The sequence below is a fragment of the Procambarus clarkii genome, chromosome 53 (assembly GCF_040958095.1).
Source record: "Procambarus clarkii isolate CNS0578487 chromosome 53, FALCON_Pclarkii_2.0, whole genome shotgun sequence".
Classification (NCBI taxonomy): Eukaryota; Metazoa; Arthropoda; class Malacostraca; order Decapoda; family Cambaridae; genus Procambarus; species Procambarus clarkii.
Genome location: NC_091202.1, coordinates 25,478,176 through 25,504,505, shown reverse-complemented (window position 1 = coordinate 25,504,505; position 26,330 = coordinate 25,478,176). Strand labels below are relative to the sequence as shown.

At 47.4% G+C, this 26,330-nt stretch overlaps 1 long non-coding RNA gene across 1 annotated transcript in view; it reads right to left on the bottom strand.

The window, feature by feature from the left end:
- The window catches only part of LOC138352304 (uncharacterized), an 85,148-nt gene extending 67,665 nt beyond the window's left edge, over positions 1-17,483 (bottom strand). Inside the window, exons 1-2 of the long non-coding RNA XR_011222756.1 lie at positions 16,964-17,483; positions 16,775-16,815 (exon numbers count right to left, since the gene is read on the bottom strand). This is a non-coding gene — a long non-coding RNA (uncharacterized lncRNA). The remainder of the gene's footprint in view (positions 1-16,774; positions 16,816-16,963) is intronic.
- Positions 17,484-26,330: the final 8,847 nt, after the last annotated feature.

The following is a 26,330-nucleotide window of genomic DNA, read 5'->3' as shown; positions in this document are numbered from 1 at the left end:
ACAATATAGGATACAGGAACACAACAGGCAAAGAACCCAAACACAAGAATAATCAAAGAGAAATATACGTGATACAAAGCATATAACAAACCCCAACACGGGCACATAAGACAAGCTAAAAGCATTACAGGACACGAGGCATTAATAACAGAAAACAGAACCACACAGGGAACCGTAAGTACAAAAAACAAACAAAAGGCACAAAAAACATGCCAACGACCAAAAGGCCGTAAGAACACAAGTACAAAATATATACCACCACCACACTAAACACCACTACAGCAGCACAATAGCACAACCAGCCAAGCACACTACACACAAAGCTGGAAGTTTAAAACCACACCCAACCACACAGAACATATACAGAAAGACACAAGCATACGCAAACCCCACACAAGCAACCCATAAGCAGAAAAAAACGGAACACGCAGGAACCGGAAAACGAAACCCCACCGACCCAGACACACACATGCATCCCCACCCCACACTCACGCACCCAGGCGCAAGCAACCCCACAACACACAACAGTCAACAAAGAGGATATTTCTCAGGAAACTTCCACGACGGATACTCCCGCTTATAAGCCTCCCATATTAAGTACTCCAGTTCGGTAGGTGAACGGCCTTCACGACACCACGGGTACTCCATATACTCGGGAAGCATCACATCCGACGAAAGCGGTCACGCCCAACCACAGTACACCGAAGACGAAGAACTCGACTTGGGAGGCAGGAACACCGCCGCCGAGGAAGCAAGAGACACCGGAATAGCGGGCGGAGGCTGCCGAGGCCGCAACACTGCTCCCGACAAAGCAGGAGACACACAAGAAATGGCCGGAGACGTGTGGGGCGGCAGAACCGCCGCCGACGAAACAGGGGACAGGGGAGGGGGCACGGAACCCTCAGAGCGCGCAGCTTTCTTCAATACTATCACCAAGTCACCACGTCCACTCTCAACGCCGCAAGGGGGGAACCGGAACCATCCGACGCAGGCGACCCACCCGAAGCAAGAGGTACCGGCCCCACACCGGCCCCCACCCCAACAGCATGAGCCACACCAGGGCCCACACCATCCACCGGACCCACACCAGCACCAGACGCACCATCCTCGCACTCCACAGAGGAACAGCTCTCAGAAGAAACATCGACACTCGCCGCATCCTCACATTCCTCTGCCCACCAACGAGGAGGCGAAGCACCCGCATCCGTACGTGAACGCTTGGGGACAGGCCGTTGATCATCGGAGCTGTCACCCCCTGCAGGAGGCACCCGAGAAGAGCCAGTGGTACACTGCCCCCCAACCGGGGTAGCACGATCCCGAAGAATGTCAACCTCAACAACACAGGGGACGAGACCGCCACCCACAGATGAGACAGGAGAAGGAACAGGCACAGCCGCAGGAGGGGAAAGGTCCAACACAGGTGAGGGCGCCGGCAGAGACGTCGAAGGCAACAGAGGTGCAGAGTCGGAAACAGGTGCAGAAGCCAGTGTAAGCGACGAGACAGACTGCGGGGGCGGAGCCGCACACACCACCACCTTGTCGTGTATACCACCATCCACACACGCAGGGCCAACAGCCACCACCGGGTCAGCAGGCGGCAGGGTAACCTCCCCACCTACTCCATCACTAGGCGGCAGGTCCTGCGCCACCAACGGAGAAAAATCCTAGTGTCGGAACAAATTAATAGATGCAGCCGCGACCCCGGTGCAATCAGCTGCCAGATGCCCTTCAATGTCACAACGAAAACATTGTCGAGGCTGTCCCGCGTAGAACGCCCGCATAGTGTAGCTCATCAAGGTCACCGCGGAGGGAACAGGAGACTTGAGCTGCAGGCCGAGAGTCCGGGTCCCACTCGAGACACCACGCCATCTGCCGGCAGAGACGGAGTTCATCTGGATGGAAACGACAGTCCCAAACTGGCCAAAATACCGTCGAAGCAAAGCTTCCGTGAATTCAAACAGCACACCATACAGGGCCATATACGTCACCGAGCAGCACCGGTCAGAGATAGTGACAATACCACCGTCCCCAGGGAGAGGAAGAGAGCGCCCATCGTAACGGGCCACAAAGTCTCTATAGACAGCAGCGGAGTTAAATTTAACAAGTGCCCGATAAGTGGACAACAGTTGGAGCCCATACAGATTGGCAACATGCACACGCAACATATCCAACAGGACAATCTCAAGGGCCAGGTAAGACGCACGTCCAGAAAATTCGAAACCCACTGTCTTGGAGCGGCGAATAGGGGGGAGGGGGGATACCCATGGCACCAACGCAACAACAACACCCTCCCACACGGAATTCCTAGTAACGACTGGGGAGCGCTTGGCGACCACATCTAGACCCCCTGGCGGTCAGGCCAGCTGGAACACAAAACTGATGTACTATCCCGTTTTTTGTTTGAATCCTCCGTCTTACTCGGTAAGGTTAGCAGTGTGGGAACCGACCTGTGAGATTTATATTTATTTAATTTATATGAATTTATATTTACGTTAATTTATATACTTCGATAGCAATTTGTATAATGATAAGTGGACTGTATTTCTGCAATAATCTCATAATCTCACAAATCGATCCTCTACACATTAGGGGGGTTTATATTAAATTAATTTATATATGCAGCCAATCAAACTACAGTATTAACTACATACATTGAAAAGGTTCCTTATCTTATAGTACAGCTGGTTAGTCCACCAGGTATAACTAGGGTGTAGACACCAAATTATCCTCTTTGAGGTAGCTTCCATCACCCAGTAACTGGTGCACAAAGTCTTGCTTCCTCGTCTTGACCTGTCAAAAGGGCGCTAGCTGTGAAGCCAGGTTCTATATATGACAAGCTATATCAGAGAAAACAGTATACATGGAACATGAAGACCTGGCTTAATTACCTTTAGTTTGAGGCTGCCTCGCGTTCTAACCGGACCACCCTACCCAATGACATTAGTGGCCACTAATGATAGATAATGGGTTTCGGAAAGAACACTTAACTTGATTTGATGACAGCGTGTTGGAGATGGTACACCTTTGGTTTCCATAACACTACGTCCAAGTAAAATTAACAGGAGCCGAATTTGCTCCCGTGTGAGCCTCTGGTCTAGTATAAAACAATGGCTGCCCTCCTTCCTCACTGATGCCTGGCCTACATTGTCCACATGTCAATAAGTGATAGAAGGGTCACATTTACTCTACTTTAATATTGATAATTAAGTTAATTTATATGAGATGTTTTTATGATCGTAAAGTTCAAAGACTAATGTATTTAAGAATAATTCCCACCATAATAGGTGGTGAATATAATAGTATGTGGTGATGATATCCCGTTTTCTATAGACGGTAATTCCACTACAAGTTACGTTTTCTATGGGTAACTTGTTGGTAATACAGCAGCAATTATTATCTGTCTGTATGATATATTAAATGGTGTCGGATTTTCCGACAAGCAGAGGAAACTTTCAATTAACGTTTTCATGACGTTTTGAAACTCCAGCTAAATTTCCAGCCCACCTAACCTACCAGAGGACCCCTTAACTTACTGTTTTGGAAAAAAAATCCTCAATTTGTTTTTATTTTTTATTTTTCAAATTACGTCCATTTTCGGCCATACGGGCAAACGGCCAAATTCAGACGTAGATTGGGCAGTAAGAGAGCAGATTGTGGGCCCTTGTTCTGACCTATGGATTCCTTCAGCCAATTAAGACTTAATACCTTGTTACTAACGACAGTTTAGATAATCCAGTGCCTATTAACAAATAAACAAAGGAAATTTAACTGTCAAATTAAATAGAACCTAAATTTAGAGGGCACTGAATTATTTTAATTTTATCAATAAATATTTAACCCCCCCACCCAACTGTGGGGTTTTGTGCAAAACATTGCCATTAGTTACAGTCCATTAGTGATTTAAGACAGAATAATTACCTTACCCACATAACCCCCACAGAACGACTATTACGGAATCAACGTTATTCGCTACAGCGGAATTTTCATTGATGAATAATAACAATGGTATTTGATATAGTAATCACACTAATGTGATGTTTCAATGTGTAAATTGACACGTGGGTGCGTGGGAACACCCACGCATAGGTTCGAGTCCTCATCACGGCTCTTATGGATTTTATCACTTGAAATAATATAATTAAACAACGTATGTGCAGCAAGTGACTGAACATATTCATGAGATTACTTTCAAAATCCGCACACAAGTTTACTAACAATAAAATCTAAAGAAAAGGTGCACAGAGAGGAACAACCATGGAAATTTGCAGTTGCAATTTGGTGTCAATGAGACCATTGCTGATGTGAGAGGCAATGAAGAATAAATATGCTAACAAACTGTTCAATTGTCGCCTCATAATATAGTGGCAGTAATTGGCTACAAAATTTGTTTTTTCATTTGGTCTGTATTCACCTAGTTGTACTCACCTAGTTGTGCTTGCGGGGGATGAGCTCTGATCTTTCGGCAGCCTCTTAACTGTCAGTCAATCAACTATTACTAACTATTAACTATTTTTTCAAAGACACACCCACACAAAGAAGCAGCCCGTAACAATTGTCCATCTCCCAGGTACAAATTTACTGCTAGGTAACAGGGGCATCAGGGTTAAAGAAACTGTCTATTTTGTTTCTCGCCGGCGCCGGGATTCGAAACCCGGTCCACAGGATTACGTGTCCAGCGTGCTCTCCAGTCAGCCACCACTGTCCCCTCTGTGGTGGGGAAGGGAATTATTAGGTGAAAACGTCAAGCCCCCACGACTATATAGCACTTGGAAAGGGTCAGGATAAGGTTTAGGGTTGTCGGGTTGGGACGGGGGAAAGGAATGGTGCCCAACACCTTGGACGGTCGGGGAGTGAACGCTGACCTAAATAACGCGAGACCGTCGCTCTACCATCCAGCTTCATGTGGTTGGGCATTCTGTGGTGGGGCCTCAGATTGGCAAGGATCCAGTGGAGTCTCAATGGGTTCAATCTTTGGCCTGCACTGTTTCTGATATATGTAAATGCTCTCCAGGAGGATATAGAATCGGTCCTTTCATTGTGTGCTGATGATGCAAAAATTATGAGGAGGATTAAGACGGAGGAAGATAGTACGAGGCTACATGATGACCTAGACAAATTGAATAAATGGTCCAACAAATGGCTACTAAAGTTCAACCCGAGTAAATGTAAGGTTACGAAACTAGGCAGTGAGGAAAGATTTAGGAGTTGATATAACACCAAACCTGTTTCCTGAAGCTCACATAAAAATCCGCACACAGTAGATGCTAGTGGCTGAGTGGAGAGCACGCTGGACACGTAATCCTGTTGATCGGGGTTCGATTCTCGGCGTCTTCTTCCTGAAGACGCCAGGACAGTCATATATACTACATACGTATGATCAATCCTGGAGTATGCGGCCCCAACACGGAGCCTGTACCTTGTCAAGCACAAGATGAAGCCTGAAAAAATTCAGAGGTATGCTACAAGGCTAGTCCCAAAAGTAAGAGGCACAAGTTACGAGGAAAGGCTGCGCAAAATGCACCTGACGACAGTGAAAGACAGAAGAGTAAGAGGAAACATGATCACTACCTACAAAATTCCCAGAGGAATTGACAGGGTAGATAAAGATAAACTTTTTAATACGGATGAGACATGAACAAGGGGACACAGGTGGAAACTGAGTACCCAACTGAGTCACAGGGAGGTTAGAAAGAACTTTTCAGTGTCAGAGTTTTTAACAAATGGAATGCATTAGGCAGTGATGTGGTGGAGGCTGACTCCATACACAGTTTCAAATGCATATATGATAGAACCCAGTAGGCTCAGGATTATGTACACCAGTTGATTGACAGTTGGGAGGCAGGACCAAAGAGCCAGAGCTCAACCCCCGCAAGAGGAAATGTAGATGTTTATCTCTCAGAATGTTTGGTAATATGATTATTGTTTGTGATGTGTGTCTATGTATATATTAACACGATGTACTGAACGGGGTGAGAATAGCTTGAGCTACCTCATCCCTTTGTGTGTATTTTACCTCAATAAACTTATTTCAATTTCAATTTCAAACCCACGCAAGTACAACTAGGTGAGTACACACACACACACAGCCACTTTGGCCAAACGAAACCATCGAGAACACTTTTCATCATGACACAGAACCTCGGCAGCCGTCACCGCTGCTTCCACAATTATCAATCACTTGTGCTTCTTCCTCGCTGTGTGCCCAACCACTTGGGGTAGACAGTATAGTGACGGTCTCCTTCCATACAGGTCGACGTTCAATCCCCGACCCTCCAAGTGGTTGGGCACCATTCCATCCTTCAGTCCCATCCCAAATTCTTATCCTGATTCCTTTCAATGCTATATTGTCCTAATTACTTGGCACTTTCTCCTGATGGTTCTCTATCCTGATATCGTGGATCAGAGGGTTGTTCCCAGGGTTGTGGCATCATGTCGTGGCTCAGGGGGTTGTTCCCAGGGTTGTTGCATCATGTCGTGGCTCAGGGGGTTGTTCCCAGGGTTGTGGCATCATGTCGTGGCTCAGCGGGTTGTTCCCAGGGTTGTGGCATCATGTCGTGGCTCAGCGGGTTGTTCCCAGGGTTGTGACATCATGTCGTGGCTCAGCGGGTTGTTCCCAGGGTTGTGGCATCATGTCGTGGCTCAGGGGGTTGTTCCCAGGGTTGTGGCATCATGTCGTGGCTCAGCGGGTTGTTCCCAGGGTTGTGGCATCATGTCGTGGCTCAGCGGGTTGTTCCCAGGGTTGTGGCATCATGTCGTGGCTCAGAGGGTTGTTCCCAGGGTTGTGACATCATGTCGTGGCTCAGAGGGTTGTTCCCAGAATTGTGGCATCATGTCGTGGCTCAGCGGGTTGTTCCCAGGGTTGTGGCATCATGTCGTGGCTCAGAGGGTTGTGGGAGCGGTGAGAGCAAATTTGTGCTGTACGCCGATGCAGTCACGGTCCCGAGGACGAGCCACACGTCGAGGCCAGGCATTAATAAACAAAAATATTAAGATAGCCAAAGAAATTGGCAGAATTTCCCAACGACTCCAGATTGCAATAGGCTGCGCTGCAGGCACCTCTCCGACCTGCACCAGGAAGTCCTTCAGACCCCTCACCAGCCGGAGAGTCTGCTGGTGCCGCAGGAATGTGCCCACGAAGGGCACACTATCCCAGAAAGGCTCCAGCTCCACGTCACCGTCGAGCAGCGATTCATCACAGCCAATCCGAGGCGGGAGGAGGTGGAGGAAGACGGCCAGCTGCCTCAGCTGGTGAAGGAGGCTATATTAGTTCTTGTGCCACTCAATAACCTGTAGCCGAAGGAGATGCAGGTGGGTATGTCTCTCCGCTTCCTGGCTTGTCATCCACACTTGCACCATCCCTACCATCACCAACCCAGTCATCAACATCAATAAATTAATGAACTTATTCATTTTCTAATTCATTTTGAATCAGAAACTTTTGAATAAATAAATTAATACACCAAAATATAGAAATAATTCTATATACCATGAAGGGTAAACATATGCAAATAAAGTCAATATCACAGATGGATTAAATATAGCTAAGTTTTCAGTGTTTCATAGTTGGGCTGGAAGTGTTGATGCACGGCACAAGTGCTTTGTGAAACTTGGACATGACCACCACCTACAAAGTCAAGGAAGATTCGTATTACTGCAGTGTGAAATAGCTTTAATGATAAGGATGTCCGTATCACTATCTATCTATCCATGTCTGAGGGGCAGTCTCCTGGGTCTTAGGAAAGAGACATGGACAAAGTCGACCTATTGGGCCTATGGTGAAGAGCAGGTGAAGGGTAGGGAAGGTGGTGAAGGGTAGAGAAGGTGGTGAAGTGTAGAGAAGGTGGTGAAGGGTAGGGAAGGTGGTGAAGGGTAGGGAAGGTGGTGAAGGGTAGGGAAGGTGGTGAAGGGTAGGGAAGGTGGTGAAGGGTAGGGAAGGTAGTGAATGGTAGGGAAGGTAGTGAATGGTAGGGAAGGTAGTGAATGGTAGGGAAGGTAGTGAAGGGTAAGGAAGTTTCTGAAATATAGGGAAGGTGGTGAAGGATTGGGAACGTGGTGAAGGGTTGCTTAGGTGTTGAAGGGTAGGAAAGGTTGGCGAAGTGTAGGGAATGTGGTCAAGGGTTGACTAGGTAGTGAAGGGTAGGGATCGTACTGATTGCAGGGAAGGTAGTGAGGGCAGGTGAATATGGTAAATGGTAGGGAATGTGGTGAAGAGAAGAGATGGTGGGGAAGGGTAGGGAAGGTGGTGAAGGGAAAAGGAAGGTTGTGAAGGGTAGGGAAAGTGGTGAAGGTTAGGGAAGATAGCGAAGGGTAGGGAAGGTGGTGAAGGGTTGGGAAAATGATAAAGGGTTGGTAAGGTGGTGAAGGGTAGGGAAGGTGGTGAAAGGTAAAGAAGGTTCTTAAGGGTGGGGAAGGTGGTGATGGGTATGGAAGATTGTGAGGGGTCGAGTAGGTTGTGAAGGTAAGGGGAGGCGGTGAAGAGTAGGGAAAGTGGTGAAGGGTAGGGAATATGAAGAAGGGTTGATAATTTGATGAAGGGTAGGAAAGGTGGTGAAGTGTAGGGATGGTGGTGAAGGGTGTGGAAGATAGTGAAGGGTAGATAAGGTAGTGAAGGGTAGGGAAGATAGTGACGGGTAGGGAAGGTGGTGAAGGGTGAAGAAGATTGTGAAGGGTAGGGTAAGTGGTGACGGGTAGGGTGGTGATAGGAAGAGAAGATGATGAGATGTAGGGTAGTTAGTGAAGGTTGTGAAGGGAAGGGAATTGAAGTTGATGAAAGGTAGGGAAGGTGAAGAAGTGTTGGGAACGTGGAGATGGGTTGGAAAAATGGTGAAAAGTAGGGATAGTGGTAAAGGGCAGGGAAGGTCGTGAAGGGAAGGTTGTGAAGGATAGGGAAGATGGTTAAGGGTAGGAAGGGTGGTGAAGGGTTGGGAAGTTGACGGAGGATAGCGAAAGTGAAGAAGGGTTGGGAAGGTTGTGAAGGGAAGGGAAGGTGGTGAAGGGAATGGAAGGTGGTGAAGGATAAGAAGAGTGGTGAAGAGTGAAAAAGGCGGTGAAGGGTAGGGAAGATTCCTACCACCCACAACCCTCCTCCTCCTCCTCCACCCAAAGTTCCTTCCACCCACAACCTTCCCCGTGCACCACCCAGAGTTCCCTCCACCCACAACCCTCCCCCAGCACCACCCAGAGTTCCCTCCACCCACAACCCTCCCCCTGCACCACCCAGAGTTCTCTCCACCCAGAACCCTCCCCCAGCACCACCCCGAGTTCCCTCCACCCACAACCCTCCCCCAGCACCACCCAAGAGTTCCCTCCACCCACAACCCTCCCCCAGCACCACCCAGAGTTCCCTCCACCCACAACCCTCCCCCAGCACCATCCAGAGTTCCCTCCACCCACAACCCTCCCCCAGCACCACCACCCAGAGTTCCCTCCACCCACAACCCTCCCCCTGCACCACCTAGAGTTCACTCCACCCACAACCCTCCCGCCAGCACCACCCAGAGTTCCCTCCCCCAGCACCACCCAGAGTTCCCTCCACCCACAACCCTCCCCCAGCACCACCCAGAGTTCCCTCCACCCACAACCCTCCCCCAGCACCACCCAGTGTTCCCTCCACCCACAAACCTCCCCCTGCACCACCTAGAGTTCCCTCCTCCCACAACCCTCCCCCAGCACCACCCAGAGTTCCCTCCCCCAGCACCACCCAGAGTTCCCTCCCCCAGCACCACCCAGAGTTCCCTCCCCCAGCACCACCCAGAGTTCCCTCCCCCAGCACCACCCAGAGTTCCCTCCCCCAGCACCACCCAGAGTTCCCTCCACCCACAACCCTCCCCCAGCACCACCCAGAGTTCCCTTCACCCACAACCCTCCCCCAGCACCACCCAGAGTTCCCTCCACCCACAACCCTCCCCCAGCACCACCCAGAGTTCCCTCCACCCACAACCCTCCCCCAGCACCACCCAGAGTTCCCTCCACCCACAACCCTCCCCCAGCACCACCCAGAGTTCCCTCCACCCACAACCCTCCCCCAGCACCACCCAGAGTTCCCTCCACCCACAACCCTCCCCCAGCACCACCCAGAGTTCCCTCCACCCACAACCCTCCCCCTGCTCCACCCAGAGTTCCCTCCACCCACAACCCTCCCCCTGCTCCACCCAGAGTTCCCTCCACCCACATCCCTCCCCCAGCTCCACCCAGAGTTCCCTCCACCCACATCCCTCCCCCTGCACCACCCAGAGTTCCCTCCACCCACATCCCTCCCCCAGCTCCACCCAGAGTTCTCTCCACCCACATCCCTCCCTGCTCTTAGGGAAGGTGGTGAAGAATAAGGAAGGTTGTTAAGGGTAGAGAAAGGGTTGTAGGGTTGGGAAGGTGGGGAAGGGTTAGGAAGGATGTGAAGGGTAGGGACGGTTGAGAAGGGATGCGAAGGTTATGAAGGTTAGGGAAGATGGTGAAGGGTAGGAAAAATGGTGAAAGGAAGGGGAGATTGTGAAAAGTAAGGTCGAAGGTGGTGAAGGGCTGATTAGGTGGTGATGGGTTGGGAAGGTGGTGAAGGGTAGGGGAGGTGGAGACGGGTTGGGTGGTGATACGTAGGAAATATTGTGAAGGGTAGGGAAGGTTGTGAAGGGTAGAGAATGTGGTGAAGTGTAGAGAATGTTCCCTTCACCACAACCCTCCCCCTGCTCTACCCAGAGATCCCTCCCTCCCCAGAGGAAGGGGTGGTGGTGAAGGGTAAGGATGGTTGTGAAGGGTAGGGATGATGGTGAAGTGTTGGGATGGTTGTAAAGGGAAGGGAAGGGGGTGATGGTTAGGGAGGGTTTTGAACGGCAGGGAAGGTGGTGAAGGGTGGGGAACGCGGTGAAGGGTATAGAAGATGGTGAAAGGATGATTAGATGGTGCATGACTGGAAAGGTAGGAAGGATAGGGGAAGATTGTGAAGGGAAAGGGTTGTGGTGAAGGGTAAGGAAGGTAGTGCAGGGAAGGGAACCTAGTGAGGGTAGGAAACGTAGTGAGGGTAGGGAGGATAGTGAAAGGATGATTAGGTGGTGCAAGGTAGGGAAGGTAATAAGGATAGTGAAGATGGTGATGGGTAGGGCAGGTAATGAAGTGTAGGGGAGGTTCTGAAGAGTAGTGAAAGTGGTGAAGGGTAGGGAAGGTGGTGAAAGGGTGATTAGGTGTGAAGGGTAAGGAAGGTGGTGAATGGTTGGGACGGTGGTTTAGGGCTGGGAAGGTCGTGAAGGGTGGAGAAGATTGTGAAGGGTAGTGAAAGTGGCGAAGGGTAAGAAACGTATTGAAGGTAGGGAAGGTGGTGAAGGGTAGGGAAAGTATTGAGGGTAGGGAAGGTGGTGAAGGGTAGGGAAAGTATTGAGGGTAGGGAAGGTGGTGAAGGGTAGGAAAGATGTTAAGGGTTCGGAAGGTGGTGAAGGGTAGGGAAGGTTATGAAACGTTAAGAAGATTGAGAAGGGAAGGGAAAGTGGTGGTGACGTGTAGGGAAGGTGTTGAAGGGTAAGCTAGGAAGGTGGTGAAGGGAAGGAAAGGTTATGAAGGGTTTAGATGGTGGTAAAGGGTTGATTAGGTGGTGAAGGGTAGGGAAGCTGTTGAAGGGTGAGAAAGGTAAATGGTAGGGAAGATGGTGAAGGGAAGGGAAGGTGGTGAAGGGAAGGGAAGGTGGTGAAGGGAAGGGAAGGTGGTGAAGGGAAGGTTGTGAAGGATAGGAAAGTTGGTGAAGATTATGGAAAGTAGTGAGGGGAGGGAAGTGATGCAGAGTAGGGAAGGTGATGAAAGGTTGGGAGGGTGGTGAAAGGTAGAGAAGGTTTTGAAGGATAGGGAAGGTGGTGAAGGGTAGGGAAGGTTATGCAGGGTTGAGATGGTGCTTATGGGTTGACTAGGTGGTGAAGGGGGTGGGAAGGTGGTGAAGGGTAGGGAAGGTGGTGAAGGGAAGGGAAGGTGGTGAAGGGAAGGGAAGGTGGTGAAGGGAAGGGAAGGTGGTGAAGGGAAGGGAAGGTAGTGAAGGGAAGGGAAGGTGGTGAAGGGAAGGGAAGGTAGTGAAGGGAAGGGAAGGTAGTGAAGGGAAGGGAAGGTAGTGAAGGGAAGGGAAGGTAGTGAAGGGAAGGGAAGGTGGTGAAGGGAAGGAAAGGTGGTGAAGGGAAGGGAAGGTTGGTGAAGGGCAGGGAAGGTGGTGAAGGGTTGGGAAGAGGGTGAAGGGAAGTGAAGGTGGTTTAGGGTAGGTAAGGTGGTGAAGGGTCGGTAAGGTGGTGAAGGGTAAGGAAGGTTGAGAAGGGTTGGGAAGGTGAAGATGGATTGGGTGATGATAGGTAGAGAAGATTTCGAAGGGTATGGAACTTAGTGAAGTTGGTGAAGGGTAGAAAAGGTGGTGAAAGGTATATAACGTGGTGAAGGGTAGGGAAGAGGTTGAAGTGTGGGAAAGGTGGTGGAGGGTAGGGATGGTAGTGAATGATAGGGAAGGAGGTGATTGGTAGGAAAAGAGATGATTGGTAAACAAGGATGTGAAGGGTAGGGAAGGTTGTGACGGGTAGGGAAGGTGGTGAACGGTACGGAAGATGGTGAAGGGTAGGCAAGGTGTTGAATGGTAAGAAAAGTGGTAAAAGGTAGGGAAGGTTGTTAAGGGTTGGGGTAGTGGTGAAAGGTAGATTATGTGGTAATGGGAAGGGAAGTGGATGAAGGGTAGAGAAGGTGTTGAAGGGTAGAGAATGTGGTGCAACGTATGGAATGTTCCCTCCACACACAACCCTCCCCCTGCACCACCTAGAGTTTCCTCCACCCACAACCCTCCCCCTGCTCCACCCAGAGTTCCCTCCACCCACAACCCTCCCCTTGCACCACCCTGAGTTCCCTCCACCTACAACCCTCCCCTTGCACCACCCAGAGTTCCCTCCACCTACAACCCTCCCCCAGCACCACCCAGAGTTCCCTCCACCCACAACCCTCCCCCAGCACCACCCAGAGTTCCCTCCACCCACAACCCTCCCCCTGCTTCACCCAGAGTTCCCTCCACCCACAACCCTCCCCCTGCACCACCCAGAGTTCCCTCCACCCACAACCCTTCCCCAGCTCCACCCAGAGTTCCCTCCACCAACAACCCTCCGCCTGCACCACCCAATTCCCTCACCCTTCTAACCCCTCCCCTCTCCCCATTCTCAATCACTCGGCCGCGAAATTTTAAATAACCTAAACACTTTCCCATTTCTCATATTGTTAAAACAGTGAAATATTTACCTATACCCGTACCCCAATATATAGTTTTATGTGCATGCAATGGAACACCGTCGAGGGCGCTCAGTTCCACCCTCGTGGAACAGCTGTGCTTGTATTGCTAAACAGTTAATACGTCACCTTAACATAAATGCTACATGTGCCCGAAGATCTGTGCATTCTAATGGCTTTAGGCATAGTATATATAATATCTCTGTCTTGAAATCCAACATTCTGCTTGTAACTCATTTTGTACATATGTACTAGTCCCTAAATATACTATTATTATTATTATAACGTTACGTACTCTTTACACGTTAACATTCTCCACATAATGTGTTAACTCCTGTTAATACAGCCTTATTCCTTATGCTGCCCTTAGTCTTCTTATCCACCACCTGCAGGTATAGGCTAACACTTCACCTCATTTCCCATTGAACAAGAAATACATTACTAGCAATCTTAAGTCATCTTTAAGTAATATAGGTTAATACCAAACTGATTAGAAATGCAGAGTCAAATATCGTGTCTCTATATTCTAACATATACCCACATAATCCCACATATTCTTACTTATTCTCACATACTCCAAAACACTAGAAGTAAAACCTGAATTATAGAATCAATTTCAGCAGACTACAGAAGCAAGACGTACTAGTTAACTAACCCATTCAGACACAGTCAAAGACAGCCAGACAGACGCAGTCAAAGACAGCCATCCAGACGCAGTCAAAGACAGCCATCCAGACACAGTCAAAGACAGCCATCCAGACACAGCCAAAGACACCCAGACAGACACAGCCAAAGACACCCAGACAGACACAGCCAAAGACACCCAGACAGACACAGCCAAAGACACCCAGACAGACACAGCCAAAGACACCCAGACAGACACAGCCAAAGACACCCAGACAGACACAGCCAAAGACACCCCAGACAGACACAGCCAAAGACACCCCAGACAGACACAGCCAAAGACACCCCAGACAGACACAGCCAAAGACACCCCAGACAGACACAGCCAAAGACACCCCAGACAGACACAGCCAAAGACACCCCAGACAGACACAGCCAAAGACACCCAGACAGACACAGCCAAAGACACCCAGACAGACACAGCCAAAGACACCCAGACAGACACAGCCAAAGACACCCAGACAGACACAGCCAAAGACACCCAGACAGACACAGCCAAAGACACCCAGACAGACACAGCCAAAGACACCCAGACAGACACAGCCAAAGACAGCCACAGTCAAAGACAGCCAGATAGACACAGCCAAAGACAGCCAGATAGACACACACAATAACTTATCCAACTCATTTACTTCTCAACAAAATTAAGCGACAGTTTAAAGAAAAGATTTTGAAAATCCAGGTAAATATGTGGATAAAAATTATACTTATCTAAGACATAACCTATTAAATGTAGACTGTCCTATAAATTATATAAACACGTTGGAGGCAGTAGATAGAAGAGAGGAATAAGAAGTGTGAGGGGTTAGAGAATAAAAATGGTAAAAATATACTTAAATATATTGAAAAAATATATTGTGTAACAGTTTTTTTTATTATTTTCTACCACAGACGTGGCCACACATTTACAGTGCTAACCAACATATATACATTTTCTTCTGTCCTCCATGGACAGGGTTAGAGATATGTTAAATATATAGTTCAGGGATTTATTGAACAATCAACCACAGGTGATTCGGTGCTTTTAAAATGCTAAGCTAACCTACATACGTAAATACAAAGATACATAGATTTATGTATGGCCTACATAAATTGTTCGATGTGTCTTTTACATAGTGTCATTAATGTGCATTTACAAATGTGAAATGAAATTCTGATCAGCTTCCATATATACTTTATACACATACATATACATACTCATACATATACGTTCATATACATATATACATACATATATACACACATGCATTCACATACATTTGTCTCTTTTACTCTGACAGAGTGAGATAGCGAAACTAGTGTGCAGTTAAGCATTTAATCAATGAAGGTGATGAAGGTGCTTTTACAAGCTCAGGTTATATAGTTACATCACATACATTGTATAATTGATACATTACATGGTCAATCTTGGGTACAAGTCCAATATATCATCAAGTGTTCCAGTACTCATTTAGTAATTACACAGTTCAGCATACCTGAGCCCAGGAGGGCGAAAGTCAGTCAATATGGGACATTCTACAATATAATGTTCAAGAGAGTGCATGTTTTCTCTTTCACAAAGTTGACACATTGTGTACTCGACATTTGAGTTTTGAGAAAGCTGCCAGATACGTCTATATCCCAGGCGTATTCTGGCCACTATAACATCACATTGCCGAGTTCTTGTTCTATTCTGTCCCATATGTGAATGTCTCCTCACGATATCTATCATAATATTTAATGCTACAACTTTCAGGTCTTTGTGAATTTGTTAGGTCGGCGAGATCTTCATTAGATATTTGTTTAAGTATTCTCTTTGTCACTGCTAATGAAACACCCATATCAGTTTCTACCACTGGTTTTCTACAGGCTGTGGAATGGACAGCATGTGTAACAGGAGTATTTGTGTAACAGTATTATGCTCTAAAGTACATGGTATTGAGATAGAGAAAGGCAAAATGCAAAGTTAGGAATTCACCTAGTTGTGTTTGCGGGGGTAGAGCTTTGCTCTTTCAGCCCGCCTCTCAAATGGGTGTGCTAGATGAAATGAATATGTGGAGAGATGTTGGACTGATAGACAAATAGCAAATATACAAAAGTATACAATAGTAAATATACGAAATATATACAATAACAAAAGTTCTTCCTCTTCTATATATTAAAAGAGAACACATTATGCTCAATGTCTCGCCACGACACTTGAACGTTCTCAACTTTACCAACTAATATTAAAGCTTGATACAGTGTGGACCCCGGCAGATACTTTACACCTCGAGTGCTTTAAAGCTTGCTACATCTCCATCAGTGTCCTGGCGCTTTCTCCTGATACTTCCCTTCCATCAGTGTACATAATTGCTGCCCTTTTTTGCCTTATAAAATTATCTGAATCTGATCATCGTATCATGTTATGTGTCTCTAAGAACACGTTTACAGCTGCTTACTCTACACTTGGAAGCTTGAAGCAAGTCACCTGTTTGACACTAATTCCGATCCCTGACAGACCAGACAAATTGACGGGTGGTGGGTCAAGATGGGTTAACCTAGTTGCTTGTGCTGGTACTCCCTTCACCTGACCTATCTCCCATGACCTCAAGACCGGCCAGCTGACCTCTGGTTGGCCAGGCAGCTTGACACCACTTGCTGGACGTGTGTCAGCCGGCAAGTGTATCTACACATACACCCAGTACACAGGAAAACTGTACCCCAGGAGAACTGTACCCAAGGAAAACTATACCCCAGGAGGACTATACCCCACAACTACGATTCTTAGGACGCTTAGCGACCCCACTCGCCACCCCGGATAAACCCAGCCTACACTTACACTAGTTGTGATTAATTACCGGACATCATAATATGGCCTCAATGGAAACTGAAGGAAATTGTTACGTACCTTAAAAATTGGTGGATTTGTGTCCCGCGATGACCTGTTGCCTGAAAAAAAAAATACGATTTTTATTTTTTATTTTTACACCTTTTTATACATTAGGGTCCTTATATACCACATGAATAATCATATTTTAATCCACATATATAAGCAGCGCCGGTAAATGTGACGCTTGAGCATCGAGATGTTACTTACTTTTGCCTGAAGGATGAGGTCGCTGGAGCCCCTCGTCTAACAAGGCGAGGCAGGACCAGTGATTGAACACAACACTGCTAGCAACACACACACACAGACCGAGGAAGTCGACCTAATATTTCAACACAAGACAATAAACACTGCACTAAAGATAAGAGCGACCGACACGTACGTTGTTTTGGAACAGCAGTTACGGTCTGCCTTCCTCTAATGTTTCCTGTAGAACACTAAACTATCCCGAGTCGACACTTCGTCGGGGACAGCGGTAGCGGCCTTATCTACCCTGGTGTTTCTCCCCACATAATGAATGACACAGTAAACTTTAAGGACATTGCTTGACAACAATCGCATAGTTAAGGTTCCTGCAGCCTTTAAAGCATTATAATTGTTCTGTATACAACCAGGAATTAACATTACAACAGACAGTTAAATCACTTCGACTAAATACTTGTTTTTAGTTTCCATCAGAAATGGTGACATTTTTTCAAATTAGATTTTCTTATTTCCGTCGCTCCGCTCCCACTCCACTCCCACTCCACATATGTTATGACTATACTCTAACTACCCATCCTCAGGCTGAGCTGTTTCAAGCGGCAGCCCTCCCCAGAAATGCAGCAATTAACACTTATGTACAGTGTACACAAAATTTACGTGTTCTTCAATATAAATAATATATATATATATATATATATATATATATATATATATATATATATATATATATATATATATATATATATATATATATTAGAGCTAGCGGTATAGTTACGTTGTGTTGAGGTTCTATGGGAAATTATATACCTGAAGCATTTACAGGTGCGATTCGAATACAGGACGTTAGCAAAGCGCTGTTCGAAAAATGTTCGAACTTCATCTCTTGTGAGTCGGGTGTAAAGTGCTAACGTTCATAAACATAGGTTTGACGACTAGATTAATGAGTATTTGGCCTTTGTTTATGAGGCCGGGCTGTAACTTGACCCGCAGAAGTAAAGGGATCAGTTCTTCGTTTCAGAGTGAGAGTAAACTCGTTCAAAAACTCATTCGAAGCCAGGTGATGTTTCATCACAGTTTTGCCTTAAAACCAGCCCGTCCTCGCATACAAAGATCCAAGCATGTTAATCCAGCCGCCAAACCCCCTGTTTATGAATGAAAAGCGGTTTACACACGACACACAACTGATAACGTCCGAACACTTCAGGAACAAGAGCTTCGCTGACGTCTTCTGTTCGAACCACAATTCTATAAACAGCCCATCCTCCAAACAAAGACCCAAAAGTTATTCCATCCACCCGCCAACCCTCTTTTTATGAATGAAAAACGGTTTACACACGACTCACAACTAATTTCGTTCGAACACTTCCGGAACAAGTGCTTCACTGACGAATTTTGTTCGAATCATAATGCTATAAATCCAGCCCGTCCTCCAAACAAAGACCCAAAAGTTATTCCATCCACCCGCCAACCCTCTTTTTATGAATGAAAAGCGGTTTACACACGACTTACAACTGCTGACGTTCCAACATATCCGGAACAAGTGCTTCACTGACGAATTTTGTTCGAATCACAACGCTGTAAATGGACATTTACAGCGACCCACGTACTACAAATACAAATAATCGCCAACAGAACCTAAACACCTAACCTATCCTATGCCTATATATACACAATATACTAATATATTATAATATTAATTAATACTTGAGAAAATTCCCGTTTTGAATCAACTGCATGTTAAAATTTATGAATGCGTCTGTGGGGTTGACTGCTGAATGTAATGGACTTGAGTCGAGGATGGGTTGTATAAATGCTTCACCCACGCACTGCTAATACAAATAATCGCCAACATAACCTAAACACCTAACCAATGCCTAAATATGCACAATACGCTTATATATTATAATATTAATATATATCTGAGAAAATTTCTGTTTTGAATGAACAACAAATTAAGATTGATGAATGCGTCTGTGGTATCGACCGCTGGATGTAATGGACTTTAGTCGAGGACGGGTTGCTATAAAGGATAAGAAAAGTGGTGAAGAGTGGAGAATGTGGTGAAGATTCCTACCACCCACAACCCTTCCCCTGCTCCACCCAGAGTTCCCTCCACCCACAACCCTCCCCCTGCTCCACCCAGAGTTCCCTCCACCCACAACCCTCCCCCTGCTCCACCCAGAGTTCCCTCCACCCACAACCCTCCCCCTGCTCCTCCCAGAGTTCCCTCCACCCACAACCCTCCCCCTGCTCCACCCAGAGTTCCCTCCACCCACAACCCTCCCCCTGCATCTCCCAGAGTTCCCTCCACCCACAACCCTCCCCCTGCACCACCCAGAGTTCCCTCCACCCACAACCCTCCCCCTGCACCACCCAGAGTTCCCTCCACCCACAACCCTCCCCCTGCCCCACCCAGAGTTCCCTCCCTCCCCAGAGGAAGGGGTGGTGGTGAAGGTTTGGGAGGGTTTTGAACGGCAGGGAAGGTGGTGAAGGGTATAGAAGATGGTGAAAGGTTGATTAGATGGTGCAAAGCAGGAAAGGTAGGAAGGATAGGGAAGATTGTGAAGGGAAAGGGTTGTGGTGAAGATTAGGGAAGGTAGTACAGGGAAGGGAACCTAGTGAGGGTAGAGAACGTAGTGAGGGTAGGGAGAGTAGTGAAAGGTTGATTAGGTGGTGCAAGGTAGGGAAGGTAATAAGGATAGTGAAGATGGTGATGGGTAGGGAAGTTAATGAAGTGTAGGGGAGGTTGTGAAGGATAGGGAAGGTGGTGAAGGGTAGGTAAGGTGGTGAAGGGGTGATTAGGTGTGAAGGGTAAGGAAGGTGGTGAATGGTTGGAAAGGTGGTTTAGGGCTGGGAAGGTCGTGAAGGGTGGAGAAGATTGTGAAGGGTTGGGAAGGTGGTGAATGGTAGGGAACGTATTGAAGGTAGGGAAGGGAAGGTTGCGAAGGACGGAAGGTTGTGAAGGATAGGGAAGGTTGTGAAGGATAGGGAAGGTTGTGAAGGATAGGGAAGGTTGTGAAGGATAGGAAAGTTGGTGAAGGTTATGGAAAGTAGTGAGGGGAGGGAAGTGATGCAGTGTAGGGAAGGTGATGGAAGGTTGGGAAGATGGTGAAGGGTATGGAAGGTGGTGAAGGGTAAAGGTGGTGGTGAAGGGTAGGTAATGTGGAGGAGGGTAGGGAAGGTGGTGAAAGGTAGGGAAGGTTTTGAAGGATAGGGAAGGTGGTGACGGGTAGGGAAGGTGGTGAAGGTAGGGAAGGTTATGCAGGGTTGAGATGGTGCTCATGGGTTTACTAGGTGGTGAAGGGTGCGGGAAGGTGGTGAAGGGGGTGGGAAGGTGGTGAAGAGGGTGGAAAGGTGGTGAAGGTAAGGGAAGGTGGTGAATGGTAGGAAAGTTTGGTGAAGGGATGGGAAGAGGGTGAAGGGAAGTGAAGGTGGTGAAGGGTAGATAACGTGGTGAAGGGTAGGGAAGATGTTGAAGTGTGGGAAAGATGGTGGAGGGAAAGGAATGTAGTGAGAGTAGGGAAGAAAGTGAAGGGTAGGGAAGGTGGTGAAGGTTAGGGAAGGTGGTGAAGGGTAGGGAAGAGAGTGAAGGGTAGGGAAGGTGGTGATGGGTAGGGAAGGTGGTGAAGGGTAGGGAAGGTGGTGAAGGGTAGGGACAGACAAGATGTAATCAGACAAGGACAAAGTTACACAATTAAGGAAGGTAATAATTTAGGAAATAATTTCCCCTCTAAATGTTAAGTGGATTGTTTAAATGATAAATAATTTGTAAACATTTGATATTAAATTAAATTCCTCCGAGTATTCGTGTTCCGTACACAATAATACACATTCAGTAAGAGCGTAGCAGAGCGCCGCCACATTCTCAGGTCGGGGCGGCGTCAGCTGACTCCCTCACCACCAGAGACAATTGTAGAACTGCAGTTGTTCTAGTTAGGTCTCACTAATATATTAGTTGATAAAAAATTATCATATTTTAATAATTCAACAAATTAATTCTCTTAATTAATTCGATTTATAAATAATCATAATTTAGAGGCCTCAGTTTATAAACAATGTAATTCTCTCTGTGACCCAGGAGTCGGGGAGGAAGAGAGGTTCTCGACGTCATTACCGGCTTATATACCACAGGTCGGCAGAGCTGGCGCGTTGGTTCCTAACACAAATTCCCTTCATATGGCTGCGAAAATCTGCATAGCTTCGAGCTGCTCAGTTGTGGCTGTTCTCCGCCTCACAGTAGACAAGTTACCTAACACCCTGACCTGTGATTTGGCCATTTCAATGTGTGTGAGTTTTGTCAGGGAGCGAGTGTGGTCACGGAGGGTCAGAACACCAACACTTACGAGAGACGAGGTTTTCGTTGATTTAATTTGGAACTAACCACTAAATATGCACGTGATCGTTATATACTGATACATTGTATAAATTATTGAAGAACTAATGCAGAATGTTACGGCAGGAGTTGTTAGTTGGGGGCTTAACTACGGGTCGCCGTGATCAGCCCAACCTGTCCACTTAAAAATAACGTCACTTTATGCTCGTATGCTCTCTATGGCCAAAAATGGACGTAATTTGAATTGAAATCGGAACACAAGTTTTTTTTTTATTTATAAAAGAAAATTACAAAATACAAACATAAAAACCACATACAAGAAAACATGAGTACATACATGATACACAATACAAGATACAGGAACACAACAGGCAAAGAACCCAAACACAAGAATAATCAAAGAGAAATATACGTGATACAAAGCATATAACAAACCCCAACACGGGCACATAAGACAAGCTAAAAGCATTACAGGACACGAGGCATTAATAACAGAAAACAGAACCACACAAGGAACCGTAAGTACAAAAAACAAACAAAAGGCACAAAAAACATGCCAACGACCAAAAGGCCGTAAGAACACAAGTACAAAATATATACCACCACCACACTAAACACACCACTACAGCAGCACAATAGCACAACCAGCCAAGCACACTACACACAAAGCTGGAAGTTTAAAACCACACCCAACCACACAGAACATATACAGAAAGACACAAGCATACGCAAACCCCCACACAAGCAACCCATAAGCAGAAAAAAAACGGAACACGCAGGAACCGGAAAACGAAACCCCACCGACCCAGACACACACATGCATCCCCACCCCACACCCACGCACCCAGGCGCAAGCAACCCCACAACACAACAGTCAACAAAGAGGATATTACTCAGGAAACTTCCACGACGGATACTTCCGCTTATAAGCCTCCCATATTAAGTACTCCAGTTCGGTAGGTGAACGGCCTTCACGACACCGCGGGTACTCCATATACTCGAGAAGCACCACATCCGGCGAGAGCGGTCACGCCCAATTACAGTACACCGAAGACGAAGAACTCAACTTGGGAGGCAGGAACACCGCCGCCGAGGAAGCAAGAGACACCGGAATAGCGGGCGGAGGCTGCCGAGGCCGCAACACTGCTCCCGACAAAGCAGGAGACACACAAGAAATGGCTGGAGACGTGTGGGACGGCAGAACCGCCGCCGACGAAACAGGGGACGGGGGAGGGGGCACGGAACTCTCAGAGCGTGCAGCTTTCTTCAATACTATCACCAAGTCACCACGTCCACTCTCAACGCCGCAAGGGGGGAACCGGAACCATCCGACGCAGGCGACCCACCCGAAACAAGAGGTACCGGCCCCACACCGGCCCCCACCCCAACAGCAGGAGCCACACCAGGGCCCACACCATCCACCGGACCCACACCAGCACCAGACGCACCATCCTCGCACTCCACAGAGGAACAGCTCTCAGAAGAAACATCGACACTCGCCGCATCCTCACATTCCTCTGCCCACCAACGAGGAGGTGAAGCACCCGCATCCGTACGTGAACGCTTGGGGACAGGCTGTTGATCATCGGAGCTGTCACCCCCTGCAGGAGGCACCCGAGAAGAGCCAGTGGTACACTGCCCCCCAACCGGGGTAGCACGATCCCGAAGAATGTCAACCTCAACAACACAGGGGACGAGACCGCCACCCACAGATGAGACAGGAGAAGGAACAGGCACAGCCGCAGGAGGGGAAAGGTCCAACACAGGTGAGGGCGCCGGCAGAGACGTCGAAGGCAACAAAGGTGCAGAGTCGGAAACAGGTGCAGAAGCCGGTGTAAGCGACGAGACAGACTGCGGGGGCGGAACCGCACACACCACCACCTTGTCGTGTATACCACCATCCACACACGCAGGGCCAACAGCCACCACCGGGTCAGCAGGCTGCAGGGTAACCTCCCCAACTACTCCATCACTAGGCGGCAGGTCCTGCGCCACCAACGGGGAAAAATCCTAGTGTCGGAACAAATTAATAGGTGCAGCCGCGACCCCGGTGCAATCAGCTGCCAGATGCCCTTCAATGTCACAAGGAAAACATTGTCGAGGCTGTCCCGCGTAGTGTAGCTCATCAAGGTCACCGCGGAGGGAACAGGAGACTTGAGCTGCAGGCCGAGAGTCCGGGTCCCACACGAGACACCACGCCATCTGCCGGCAGAGACGAAGTTCATCTGGATGGAAACGACAGTCCCAAACTGGCCAAAATACCGTCGAAGCAAAGCTTCCGTGAATTCAAACAGCACACCATACAGGGCCACATACGTCACCGAGCAGCACCGGTCAGAGATAGTGACAATACCACCGTCCCCAGGGAGAGGAAGAGAGCGCTCATCGTAACGGGCCACAAAGTCTCTATAGACAGCAGCGGAGTTAAATTTAACAAGTGCCCGATAAGTGGACAACAGTTGGAGCCCGTACAGATTAGCAACATGCACACGCAACATATCCAACACGACAATCTCAAGGGCCAGGTAAGACGCACGTCCAGAAAATTCGAAACCCACTGTCTTAGAGCGGCGAATAGAGGGAGGGGGGATACCCATGGCGCCACCGCAACAACAACACCCTCCCACACGGAATTCCTAGTAACGACTGGGGAGCGCTTGGCGACCACGTCTAGACCCCCTGGCGGTCAGGCCAGCCGGAACACAAAACTGATGTACTATCCCGTTTTTTGTTTGAATCCTCCGTCTTACTCGGTAAGGTTAGCAGAGGAAACTTTCAATTAACGTTTTCATGACGTTTTGAAACTCCAGCTAAATTTCCAGCCCACCTAACCTACCAGAGGACCCTTAACTTACTGTTTTGGAAAAAAAATCCTCAATTTGTTTTTATTTTTTATTTTTCAAATTACGTCAATTTTCGGCCATACGGGCAAACGGCCAAATTCAGACGTAGATTGGGCAGTAAGAGAGCAGATTGGGGGCCCTTGTTCTGACCTATGGATTCCTTCAGCCAATTAAGACTTAATACCTTGTTACTAACGACAGTTTAGATAATCCAGTGCCTATTAACAAATAAACAAAGGAAATTTAACTGTCAAATTAAATAGAACCTAAATTTAGAGGGCACTGAATTATTTTAATTTTATCAATAAATATTTAACCCCCCACCCAACTGTGGGGTTTTGTGCAACACATTGCCATTAGTTACAGTCCATTAGTGATTTAAGACAGAATAATTACCTTACCCACATAACCCCCACAGAACGACTATTACGGAATCAACGTTATTCGCTACAGCGGAATTTTCATTTATGAATAATAACAATGGTATTTGATATAGTAATCACACTAATGTGATGTTTCAATGAGTAAATTGACACGTGAGTGCGTGGGAACACCCACGCATAGGTTCGAGTCCTCATCACGGCTCTTATGGATTTTATCACTTGAAATAATATAATTAAACAACGTATGTGCAGCAAGTGACTGAACATATTCATGAGATTACTTTCAAAATCCGCACACAAGTTTACTAACAATAAAATCTAAAGAAAAGGTGCACAGAGAGGAACAACCATGGAAATTTGCAGTTGCAATTTGGTGTTAATGAGACCATTGCTAATGTGAGAGGCAATGACGAATAAATATGCTAACAAACTGTTCAATTGTCGCCTCATAATATAGTGGCAGTAATTGGCTACAAGATTTGTTTTTTCATTTGGTCTGTATTCACCTAGTTGTACTCACCTAGTTGTGCTTGAGGGGGATGAGCTCTGATCTTTCGGCAGTCTCTTAACTGTCAGTCAATCAACTATTACTAACTACTAACTATTTTTTCAAAGACACACACACACAAAGAAGCAGCCCGTAACAATTGTCCATCTCCCAGGTACAAATTTACTGCTAGATAACATGGGCATCAGGGTTAAATAAACTGTCTATTTTGTTTCTCGCCGGCGCCGGGATTCGAAACCCGGTCCACGGGATTACGTGTCCAGCGTGCTCTCCAGTCAGCCACCACTGTCCCCTCTGTGGTGGGGAAGGGAATTATTAGGAGAAAACGTCAAGCCCCCACGACTATATAGCACTTGGAAAGGGTCAGAATAAGGTTTAGGGTTGTCGGGTTGGGACGGGGGAAAGGAATGGTGCCCAGCCACTTGGACGGTCGGGGAGTGAACGCTGACCTAAATAACGCGAGACCGTCGCTCTACCATCCAGCTTCAAGTGGTTGGGCATTCTGTGGTGGGGCCTCAGATTGGCAAGGATCCAGTGGAGTCTCAATGGGTTCAGTCTTTGGCCTGCACTGTTTCTGATATATGTAAATGCTCTCCCGGAGGATATAAAATCGTTCCTTTCATTGTGTGCTGATGATGCAAAAATTATGAGGAGGATTAAGACGGAGGAAGATAGTACGAGGCTACATGATGACCTAAACAAACTGAATAAATGGTCCAACAAATGGCTACTAAATTTCAACCCGAGTAAATGTAAGGTTACGAAACTAGGCAGTGAGGAAAGATCTAGGAGTTGATATAACACCAAACCTGTTTCCTGAAGCTCACATAAAAATCCGCACACAGAGTAGATGCTAGTGGCTGAGTGGAGAGCACGCTGGACACGTAATCCTGTTGATCGGGGTTCGATTCTCGGCGTCTTCTTCCTGAAGACGCCGGGACAGTCATATATACTACATACGTATGATCAATCCTGGAGTATGCGGCCCCAGCACGGAGCCTGTACCTTGTCAAGCACAAGATGAAGCCTGAAAAAATTCAGAGGTATGCTACAAGGCTAGTCCCAAAAATAAGAGGCACAAGTTACGAGGAAAGGCTGCGCAAAATGCACCTGACGACAGTGAAAGACAGAAGAGTAAGAGGAAACATGATCACTACCTACAAAATTCCCAGAGGAATTGACAGGGTAGATAAAGATAAACTGTTTAATACGGATGGGACATGAACAAGAGGACACAGGTGGAAACTGAGTACCCAACTGAGTCACAGGGAGGTTAGAAAGAACTTTTCAGTGTCAGAGTTTTTAA